This window comes from Micropterus dolomieu, linkage group LG21, assembly GCF_021292245.1.
Source record: "Micropterus dolomieu isolate WLL.071019.BEF.003 ecotype Adirondacks linkage group LG21, ASM2129224v1, whole genome shotgun sequence".
Classification (NCBI taxonomy): Eukaryota; Metazoa; Chordata; class Actinopteri; order Centrarchiformes; family Centrarchidae; genus Micropterus; species Micropterus dolomieu.
Window position 1 is genome coordinate 19874920 of NC_060170.1, and position 12253 is coordinate 19887172.

General features: G+C 38.3%; 1 protein-coding gene and 1 long non-coding RNA gene across 2 annotated transcripts in view; one reads left to right on the forward strand and one right to left on the reverse strand.

Moving 5' to 3' along the window:
- grid2 (glutamate receptor, ionotropic, delta 2) overlaps positions 1-12253 on the reverse strand; it is a 460903-nt gene that overhangs the window by 289085 nt on the left and 159565 nt on the right. The window lies entirely within an intron of this gene.
- On the forward strand, positions 6532-10537 carry LOC123960125. The gene is made up of 3 exons (XR_006822448.1): positions 6532-6762; positions 9112-9224; positions 9973-10537. It is a non-coding gene; the product is annotated as an uncharacterized LOC123960125 (long non-coding RNA).

The window sequence follows — 12253 nt, forward strand, 5'->3', positions numbered from 1 at the left end:
AACACACCACTTGACTCTGAAGCACAGGAGGGGCTAGACTTTTAAGCTCAGCAAATTCATTGGAGGTGATCCACATTTACTGTTCTATATTGTAAAAACTGAGGAGACAGATGTGGAGGATACTGACTGGGTAGCAGGAGGTGTGTGTTTGTGTGCCAGAGAGAGAGCCTGCAGATATAGTCACAGAGAAGAGGGACAGAAAGGGAAAACAAGGATGGCGAGCACCACAAGCAACACATACAAACGTGCTCACACACACCTGCACAGCTCCGCACACATATGTGGGTTCATGCCCACAAAGCTCAATCGTATTCCCTGAAGTCACATTGGCACACTCTTTTCAGCACCATACATAATATAGTACAGTCTATTTAGCTGTATCTTGGAGCCAGTAAGGAGAAAAATTTAAATAAATGACTATTTCATTATACACTCTCCCACTCTCTTCATTGATTAATCTTTCCCACTGTTCCAAACCTAACTGATAGTAGCGCATCTTTCAGATTTAAAACATTGCAAGAAGAAAACAAATCTAATTCTCATCTGATTTAGGAGTTTCTTTGCAAGTACAGCTTTGGTGAGGTGGTTGCCAGATTTATGATGCCAGGCGTTTGGATTACCAGGATTGTTTGCTGAGAAACAAGTACTGGGGGAGAGACAACAAGGACGTTGCACATTACAATGGAGTTTCTCTTAATTTATTGTGTTATACAGGATCAAAGATGTAATATAACCACTGTAAAGGATGTTTGGCAATACAGAATCAAACTATAATTAGTGCATTATTTCAGATACTTGTATTTAATTTGAGTGTATCCTCATCATTTACATTTCATTGACTGGACCTTTGACTAGTAAACATGAAAAGGTGCCTCACTAAATGTCAATACCCAGCTAATCTAAACACCTGACTCCATAGGCACTGATAGAGATCAGCTGCCCTTTAGTGTGAAACTGTAGAATACATTGAACACAAAGAGAAATAGACTTGACTTTAAATATGTGGCACAGTAAATATGCAGGACAGAATATCTATTCCAAACCAGCCTTCACTAGCAGGATCATATGTTTGTTTCAGGTAAGTAATAATAGACAGGAATGAGAAACATACAACATGAAAATGCTGCCTGGGCACAGGATATTCAAAGATGAATACTTGATCAGTCATTGGTCTTGTATAGAACTATAACTTTTTTTGGCAGCTGCAATGGAGGCAACTGAATATGTGTGATACTTTAAAATACAATCATCATTTTAACAGTCTTTCTAGAACCAGAGTCATATTCAAATGTGTCACTTGAGCCAACATCCAGGGGAAAAGAACAAACTCTGAAGGGTCACATTGCGTGCACAAAATTTATATTTTTCACAGGAGACATTTTTGCTTGTTATAGCAAGAAAAGCACATGTGTTATTGCTGTGTGCAGTTAGGCTCTTCAATTCCAGGACCCTGGTACTGTGTGTGGTAGCTCACCAGCATGGCTTACTGGGACATTTAAATGTAACAGGGCCATTGTTATTAATTACACCTTCACTTGTCCTGATCAAATTTGATGGAAGATAAAGGATGTTTTAACCAAACTACCATTGGGTGTTGTTTTTTTTTACCAAACTACAATCCCAAACACTGACTCCTAAAATCCACTGACTCCGTAGCCGAGTCCATCAGACGCGGCAGCAGCGCATCCCAGAAGCGTCCCAGAAGTGGGTCGCCGCTCTGCAGAGAACAGGTAGCAGGTCTATTTCTCACGCAAGCAGATCGAACCAGACAGGAAGTCAGACAGAACGTCATAGAGAATCCGGTCAATCTTCAAAATAAAACACCCTGTGGAGACTCCCGATTGTAAAACAACAATAAACACAGTTAAAACAGACACTAAAATAAATCATTTAACTACCTAGGCTACTTAATCATAGTAGAAACACAAAATGCAAACACTGATTACCAAATCAACAAAATCGAAACCCAAAATCAGCAAAATGCTCTGATTCTGAAATGCTCCCTGTGGGATATGCAGAAGTGAAGTTGACGGAACAAAACGGGGTCACAAAGAGCTGTGAAGAAGGCAGTAGAAGCACAAAAATGCCAAATTAATAACAAGTCATGGGGCAGGATGCATGCTCTGCTGCTGAAACGCTTCTGAGATGCTTCCAGTGGACTTGGACGCCGGGCTTTGGACGTAGCAAAACCGCAGTGCAGTCGTAACGTGCCATAACCGGAGTCAGTGGATTCCTGGTGTGATCCTTCGGTGCACAATTTACCTCTTGTATTATATTTCAGAGTGAACACTTATCTTTTCCTTGTTTGAATGAAAATCTAATGAATATGGTTTTAAGGTGTCTATAGTATGGGGGTATTTCTACAACAAAAATCAAGGATTAGTGTATTTCTGCTACTACACAGACCTATCATTAGTCAAAGCTAGCTCCTCAAAGCCAGTTGGGGAAATGAATGATTGATAAGTTTATGCATCCTTTTACTCAAACTTGCAGGGGGGGAATCAATGTTAGTTCCCTTGAATGGAGCTTTTTACTTTGACATGGATCAAAACCTAACACACAATAACAATGTTGGATTTGATCGATTAAAAAAAGACAAAATTTGTACCAATTATATCCTGTAGAAAAAACATTGCATCTGAGTATCCCCACCAATCTGATGGCAATTACTTTGTAAATGCACTAAAACAGTCTGCGACTGAAAAGATGTGAGTGAACATGAAAGACTGTATAATATGTGATCAAATTAAATGAGCCCTTATGCAATAAGATGAGTAAACAAGCACAACGGCTCGCATGTGTTGTTTTTGTTTTGCTTCATAACACCACATTAAGACGTCAAAGAAAATCACAGTCATAGAAACAAACTTTTCATTGCTTTTGCGTTTCCTCTGTCAGTTTAAAGAGGATGTGCGTGTGCACATATCTGTGAAAGCACCGATATGTGAAGTTGTATATGCCTTGTGAAAGATGCTTTGCCTGTAAAGTTGTGCAATATGCTAAACAAAAAGCACTCAACTTAAACCTCTCCGAGATAAAAGGCTTAGTATTTCATTGAGTCAACTCTGTTCCTTTCCATATCTTAAATTCAGTCTCACACTAACTGTTTACTCTTTGGTTCTTCCCTTTTGTTTCTTTCAATTTAAATCATCCAATTGAAAGAGAAATTTATGGCTTAGGAAGATTTTCTGAGATTACGGTTTCTCACAGATGGTCTGTGAGGCATTCTATATACACATATATATTGTTATACTCACACACAGCCTAGTGGGTTTTATCAGCAGTGTTAAATCTTTGAGAGGAAATCAGCGCTTAAGAATAAATAGAATTTTTCAAATTGAAAGTCAGAAGGAGGCTGGTATGTTGATAAAAATGTGATCCGATTCTACAGAACAGAAGTGTTCACGTGTTAATACACTGTAACTGCCATAACCAAAGTCTATTCAAGTCTACGTCCTTATAATTGTTCCCATGTTTGTTGTGACTGACAATCCTTCAGACAATGCTGAATTGTCCCAACAGTGTAACTTGATCACTTTATTTGAAGATTATTTTATTCTTTTTGTTCAGCATTCAGTAATGTTAAATTAATAGCCACCATCAGTTTGGTGGGAACCAAACACTCAGATGTAGAAGCATGAATCTCTGTACTTCATATAGTTCAATGTAGTACATTCTTAGGATTGCAAAAAGTAAAAAACAAATCTAGAAAATGTGGGGTCTGGATTCAGAATATAGGACAACAAAATTTCTCCCGGCATCAGTTTTTAAACCTTTTATATTAAGCTCATCCTGATGGGATTTCAAGTTTCTGGTAATTATTCAATCACTCAAACACAATACTTTCTCATTGGTATGATATTGAGGAATGGATCGTGTGTCATTATGCTGTTACTAAGCGGAACAGCTGTCTACCAAAACTTTCCCCTACTTTCTGGGATCAGTGTAACTTCCGGTATTAATGCTCTCATTAACCCTGGTTATGTTATGTATCTTTTTGTATGTCTGTGAGCTCGACTATACTTACACTATGATCTTCATATTTATTATTTGACTCATGATTAAACTTTAACACTCACAGGTTATGCAACTAATATGTTTGCTTTGAAAATTAAAATAGAAACATGTAGGTTATGCACTGTTAATTCAAATAGCACACTTCAATCAAACAAATCAATCCCTGATGGGGTGGCAGGATTAAAGAGTGGTTTAAGTTATAATTAAGATTATAAGAGGTTTAAATAGTGGTTGAAATATTATTTATAATAAACTGCGATCAAATGTATTTGAAAGTGTTGGCTAGAATACAGCAAACCAATATGCTTATCTTAGATTCTCCTGGGTATACATTATTTGTTCTGTATTTTTCACACCATCTACCTTAATCAATCAACTTGTTTGTAATGTAAATGTATATGTATAATGCACATGTGATTTTCTTAGTGAATAGATGAAGATATGTTATGATTTTCCAACAGGACTTGGCACCTGCACACAGTGCCAAAGCTACCAGTACCTGGTTTAAGGACCATGGTATCCCTGTTCTTAACTGGCCAGCAAACTCGCCTGACCTTAACCCTATAGAAAATCTATGGGGTATTGTGAAGAGGAAGATGCGATACGCCAGACCCAACAATGCAGAAGAGCTGAAGGCCACTATCAGAGCAACCTGGGCTCTCATAACACCTGAGCAGTGCCACAGACTGATCGACTCCATACCACGCCGCATTGCAGCAGTAATTCAGGCAAAAGGAGCCCCAACTAAGTATTGAGTGCTGTACATGCTCATACTTTTCATGTTCATACTTTTCAGTTGGCCAACATTTCTAAAAATCCCTTTTTTGTATTGGTCTTAAGTAATATTCTAATTTTCAGAGATACTGAATTTGGGATTTTCATTAGTTGTCAGTTTTAATCATCACAATTATTTTAAATGAATTAATTAAATGAAATAAACATTTGAAATATATCAGTCTGTGTGTAATAAATTAATATAATATCCAAGTTTCACTTTTTGAATGGAATTCCTGAAATAAATCAACTTTTTGATGATATTCTAATTATATGACCAGCACCTGTATATCCCCCAAATATAATTGGATTATTGACGCCACTGAATTAAAGTTCAACTAGTTGTTACTAGAGTGCATGCAAATGAACTGCTGATGAAGTACAGTTTAATTCATTTGTTACAGATTGAAAAACATGCATAGTGACCTTCATAATGAATCTTGATTTCACTGACACTGTCTTAGTTCCAGCTGCCAGATGGGATTCAGGGTCTTGAAGAGCAGGGTCTTGTGACACCTCTGCAGCAGTCAAAAGTTTATGACGGTATTAAAGGTTCATCACTTTTGGGAATAAACCTCAGTAGCTCAAATTTTAAAGGAAGCCTGTTCAAAGGGTTTTTCCTTAAGTCTTTGGCAACATGCAAACACTCCCTTCAAAAAAAAGCAGACCTGCTGAGAGTGTAGGCGAGCTGACTCACAGGCAGAAAAGTTATTTAGAAAACACTTTCTACATACCATAAAACTTGGTGCTAAAATTCACAGTTTAGAGAGAAAACAATGATTAGTTTGGTAAATTTGCGAAAACTTAGAGATGAACAGCATTTTCAGGAAAGTGGACATGTTTAAGGAAGGAGGCTCACATCCTGTGGTAATGTGTTGCTGTTTTGTGTGGTAGAAAAATGGTTTCAACTCAGGACATATTAGAATATCAGAAATCCCTAGATCAAAATGCCATAGATGCACACACAGTATGCTGTTCATAGTCTTACTCTGTTTCTAAATATTCAGATCAAATATTTACATAATTAGATCTACAGCACATTACAGTATAGATACATTTACATTGATTCATTTAGCCCTAGATTATCTTCCAGTGAAGTTCTGAGATCCCCAATGAGTACCCATTATCCCTGTCCTCGTATTGTTTATGTATAACATGGGTGTGTGTCTGTGAGTGTGTGTTTATCTATTTTCAGGTAGGAAAAACGGTGACGTGAGACTAAATGAAACTAGCAAGCACAGGGCAGCTTCCAAAGTTATATTCAGGTTGAATAGAAGCAGAACCAGAGTCCTTCTTAAAGCTCAGGCAGGTTGACTCATCCTACTACCAGATCGTCTGAAAGCACAGTTCACTACCTGTCTCTCCCAATGTTTCCCATTTGTTGCTCTCTGCAAGGCACTTTGCACACTGCCAGCCAATGAGTCATACGTTTAAGCAGAAACTAAGGTGGAAAAAATTAAGATGAATAAGACCAGACAGGCACACCACAGTCATGCACATGCATACACAGACATACACATACACAGGCACAGAGACACACCAAAACATGCAGGTTTTACAAACCAAGCTACTCCCCTGCCACCTTAAACCAGATTAATGTTTGGCTGCACAGCCTAGTCAACCATGCAAGGTTTTTCCAACAGCTGGCACACAGGTGCATTAGGTTAACACTAAGTGGGTTCGATTTGCAAAACAAGTCAACTTTAATTGCCAATTCACTGCCCTGTCATGATGTGCTGATGGGTCTTAAAAAAAGAGATCTTTAAATTTAGAGCAGCTTGCTGGAAAATCAGTGGTTACAAATATAATTTTACAAACATGTATTTATTTGTAAGAACACTGCCTGTACTACTTGAGACAACACATCTTACATCAGTAGCCACAACTCCATCCAGAGCTCACTGACATGAGGGAACAGGCTACTGAAAATAAATTTAAAAAAGAACAATGATGTGAAGTAGAGGCTGTCAGGTATGTTAAACTAAAACTTTTACTACACCATATAAACACACAGAGCTAAATCATGTATTAATTATCAACTGTGTTTTGGCAAGTTTTAATTGTGCTGCTGACAGTGAGAAAGACGGGAACCAAATTTGACAACGTCCCATACTTATTACTTACACATATATAGAAATAACTGTACTATAAGTAGTTAATTTGATTACCCAAAGAATTGTGTCAATATGCTGTCATAGCCAACTGATAATATGGACTGCCATGCTTTAGGCACTGCTTTCTAGAGGATTTTTTTTAAAGGAAATTACATGATAAATGGAATTGTTGTTTTTGGTTTGGGATACTGCACAGAGCATATAAGTGACATCCTGTTGAATGATTTCAGTGATGGAGGGCAGTCAGAGAATTTTAGTTTGAAACATTTTTCATGTTCAATTTTTTCATGACTTTTAGTGAGTTACTGGGTGCAATGAAAACACAAAGGGTTACAGGGTACAATCTGTGATTGGAGAAGCAGAAGAGAGGCAGAAAATGTGACACTTTAACTGCATGGCATCGTCTCAACACTCCACCCTATACCATCCTCTCCCCCAGCTCAGTGCAAGCACTGACGTGGCTAGACACAAAATTATGGAGTAGGTCTCGGCTTGAGAAAAACAACTCAAATACACCCTCCGGCAAAAAACAAAAACAACAAAAAGAAAAGAACAGGTTGTGGCCGGAAGCCCAAAATGCAGGCATCTCTGTCTGCCTGTTTTAAAACAGAAGACACCTGTTAAGGACTCTATTGTCAATCAGACTGTCAAATATTCAAAACTGTATTTCATAGTTTTTTATGCCTGAGTGACTCTGATTGGGTTGTTTACCTGAATGATTAAATAACTAATTGGGTGGATGACAACTTACTCTGGCTCTCTGACTCCATTGAGAGGCTCTCCAGGATGTGCGATGTACAAAGATAAAATGTACAAATTGTTCTACTGACAAAGAAAATTGTTTGTTAGAATCTATTAAGATACTAATTTAATTTAATAATTTTGAAAACTTGACAGGTTCTGTTCAATCAAAATATTATTAAATATAAAGAGGTTTGAATGTTTTTAGAAAAAAATAATCACAACACCCTTAAAAAACATCTAAATATTCCAAAAACATACATAAATGAATACAGTTTTAAAAGATGGTTCCCCAAGAAGTCAGTCAGCTTTTCTAAAACTCTCAGTTAACCTCACTAAGCCATTTGTGAAATCACCTTGATGTCCAGCAGTTGAATGAAATTGTAATTTCAGTGTTTAGCCTAACTGAGTACAAAGAACCACCAATTACCAGCCAAATTCAATCCAGCATCTCTGGATGAGTTTACAAGGCTGAAAAAAGATGTTTTTTGGGACGCCTTTATTGGACTGAAGTAAAGAGGTAGACAGGAAATGGGTGGAGGGGAGGGGGCATGAAATACAACAAAGGTCCACAGCTGGAGTTGAACCAGCAAATGTTATGGCTATACAGCATGCATTGTAACCATTCAGCCACCCATGTGCTTCACTTCACAAGGTTTTTAAATGGGAATGAATGAAAGTGTAGTTGTCAGCTGCATTATCAGGCAAAGCTCAATTTCACACAATGGGTGAGCAACTGTGGTTTCTTGCAGTGACACAAGAATGAATGGTTGCAAACCTTATGAGATATAATTTTTGTTTCATCCCTCTGAATTTTCCATCTGCATTTTTGTGCCTGCCTCCCAGGTCCCTCTCGGTACAGTGTGGTTTTAAGCTGCTGCAACAACTACCAGTGTACATCTTACCAAAATTCATGTCAGAACAGCTGCTGCACAGTAATGATGTGGTCTTCTCCACTCTCCCCTGAGAAACACTGATTCTATGCTAAACAGTTTCACTTGCACACAGACATAGATTGGGAAAAAAATCTCCTCTGCTCAGCCTAAGATAATACGCAGAGTACAAGAGAGAGAAATAACAGCTAGCAAAGAGAAAGGAAAAGGTGATGTGGTAAAGGGCAAAAAGAAAAAAATATATAACTGATTAGTTATAGCATTAATTTTTACGGCCAAGGCTTTAACCAGTAGAAAGCAACTTTACTTTTTAAGGTATTTGCCACAAAGAAAATGTATATTTATTGTAAAAATGTGGCAGGTTTTCCATATGGCAACTAGATGTTAGTCCCTGTTTATGTTTAATCCTCTTATGAGAATGCACAAAAGCCTCATTGCAAACTAAATATTTTAATAATATGCAAGTTTGTTCTTCAGGTGTGTGTATGTTGTAGGGTGTTCCTGGGTGAGGTGTAAGTCCCTGATTGTTAATTCATTCTCCCTTTTCCTCTATCTCGCCTTCATATCAACAGACATGGAACATCTTATTGCCTCATCTGAATATGCCGATTATTCTCATTATATCATTGTATTCATGTGTGTATGCGGCGCAGAGTCGTGTGTGATGTCTGGATGTCCCTGCAGGGTAAGGTGTTTCTCCTCCTTCCCTATCTATTATTTAAGGCATAATACAATATTTATCTGAGGTTTGTCTCTCCAGTCGCAACCAAAGACTGCCAGTGTGTTCCCCCCCGGCAGTCTGTGGTTGGCATTGGTTCCCCCGGTGCCTCTTGACTCTGCTAATGCATCATCATTTCAACAGTTTTTCTCATTGGTCAAATGGGGACAAACTTTAGTTAATGAGCTGAAGAGAAATTTGGTCAAAATAGTTAAGGAATTAGAAACTAAGGAGGGACAGATTAGGGACACGTTTATAATTTTCAAAGGAATTCTGCCTTTATTGGGCTTGTTAAATGTTGAGACAGAGGGAAGAGTTTGATAACAACTAATCAACAAGCCAAGAACAAATGCAAGGCTTTGCTTGAGAAACTAAGAAGTAATTATAAGAATGAGAGAAAACATATAACGTGCCAGCACATTTGTGGTACTCCCGATATGTGAATGAACACACAAACACACACACACACACACACACACACACACATACACGCTTGCAGTACACACATTAAAAGAACACACTACCCCAAAACAACAGCATTGTTAGAGGTAGTGCCAGTTCACACAGTTAACATGCTACCTTCAAGATTAATTGCTCAATTAAATTAATGAGTTGGCCCCAGAACTTAGAGAAAAAGACATAAAACCATTACCATCCATCTCCTTAGAAATTGTAATTATAGAACAATCTTTTTCTCTCTATTCTCTCTCTCTAGATGTCTCATCTTGGAGGCCAGTCACTTTCTGGAAAACTACAGCGGGTCAGTTGGAACTTGTTTAGTTGAATTGTGCCTTGGGGAACACAATCTTGGAAAACTCCCATATCCTTCAATTGGGACTTCATATGTTTCTCCCGACATGGAACAGGGGCTACAGGCTAGTTATTGTAATGACAAGCAATATATGGAACGGCTTCTCTATGTTGTTTGTGTCATGTCTGTGATTTCTCGTGCAATGTACTCTCACTGTATGTGGATGAACAGTTAAATATAAATAAACAAATGTCCTCATTTTTTAATTAATTAGTGAGCAAACCCTTGGAACTGACATTTCTAACTTTTATAGCGCATCCAAGTGAGCCTGTATTGTTTTTCAAGCTCTTTCCTTGAAAAGGGTATAGCTATGAACTAGATGGTATTTGCATGTCTCTGTAACATCATTTTAACTGCTTAAATGTAAAAGGCTGTTACTTATTCCATCACCAGCCTCTATGTACTCGACTGTCAGCTTCTCTTTTGATGGTACACATGACAACTAAATCAGCATATAAATAAAATGTATGTGGGCAGCATGGTGGTGCAGTGGTTAGCACTGTTGCCTCACAGCAAGAAGGTCGTGGGTCAAACCCCAGTTTCCCCGGCCTTTCTGTGTGGAGTTTGCATGTTCTCCCCATGTCTGTGTGGATTCTCTCCGGGTGCTTCGGCTTCCTCCCACCATCCAAAGAAATGCAGGCTAGGTTGATTGGTGACCCTAAATCATCCTTAGGTGTGAGTGGTTGTTCGTCAATGTGTGGCCCTGCGATGGACTGGCGACCTGTCCAGGGTGTACCCCGCCTTGCGCTTGATCTCAGCTGGGATTGGCTCCAGCGACCCCGCAACCCTGTATGCAGGATAAGCGGTTGACAATGGATGGATAAAATGTATGTAAACCAACAACAGAGCACTGTTGCACTGTATATGCTGTAGCAATAACAAAATATTTCCAAACTAGAATTTCCACCCCCCTGCGATTGTATGCCTAAGCCAACCAGTCAAGTTTCAGTTTACGTGCATGTCTGTCCAGACTGGTATAATATATTTAGTGAATACATAGAAGGAATTTAATAAAAGGTCAGTTCAGTTCATCCTAGTGTCCAAATTTGAAGACATTCCTTCACAGTGACCTTGACCTCTGGCCTTTGAAAACCAAATTGATGGAAAGTGCAGCTGCGGTTAAGCACGCATATAGTGAGAAGAGTACATTTGCATGCTCAACTCTCTGAAGTGGTGTGATACACAAGAGCCACTTCTGGGAGGACTAAACAACATTTTTATTCTAACAAATTCTTTACAGGCTTAGCTCTTCTTTTCAACTTTGTTTTCTTTGAAGTTGAATGTTTGTAGTGCTTTCTTCGTTATGGCTGCCATTACACTGTAGACGCATGTAATCTGGACCTGGGAGATAAATGCCATGTAAAATGAAAGGAGTTTAGATAAAGAAAAATGAGAACAATTTAACAAAAGGTAGTCCTACCCTGCCAGTCCCACACACACAAAGTTTAATCTTGCATGTACTTGTGTGTGTGCTCATGCATGCCCCTCATGCTCTCGACAAACACAAACAAACATACACAGAGCCCATGGTAGTTTTCTCGTTAGCCTCCCGTTAGTCTCTCAGTGTGTTGGTCATGCCAGTTTCAAAGCCCCTACAGCTCGCAGACTGTGCTATGCTAAACACATTGGTATTCATGGTACATTATAATTATTAAAAATACTATTACAGTTTATGTTTGGTTGAAATGTCTGGATGTGTGAACAACTGACACATGTTGATGTTATAAAAACTTTCAAGATTGAAAAATAAAATTATTTAAATTAGGGAGTCTTCCTGTTTAACATACAGAAGCTAAACATAGGTAGGTAAACAACACCTACTGTATCTGGTACAAATATTTCATAATTGTAATTTTTACATTCCAATTATAATCTTCATCTACTACAAACCCCTAACAATGCACCTCACATGAAATGCACTGACAGCAATGTTATGTATTTTATGCTCTCACATTACACATGGCTATTCACATCAAGGCTGTTGTAAATGCATTCAACCTCTCAAGTATATTTTCCACATACAGCTCTGAACAGTGTCTACAGTGTACACAATTCCCTGCACTTGTGTGTCAGGGCGATTACGTCATTGTAATAGATTTGTGAGACATGGAAATCTTTAGCATGATTTGGTTTTAATTGCCATTTGACTGGTTAATCCACATTTTATTTCTAAAACCTCAGCTAA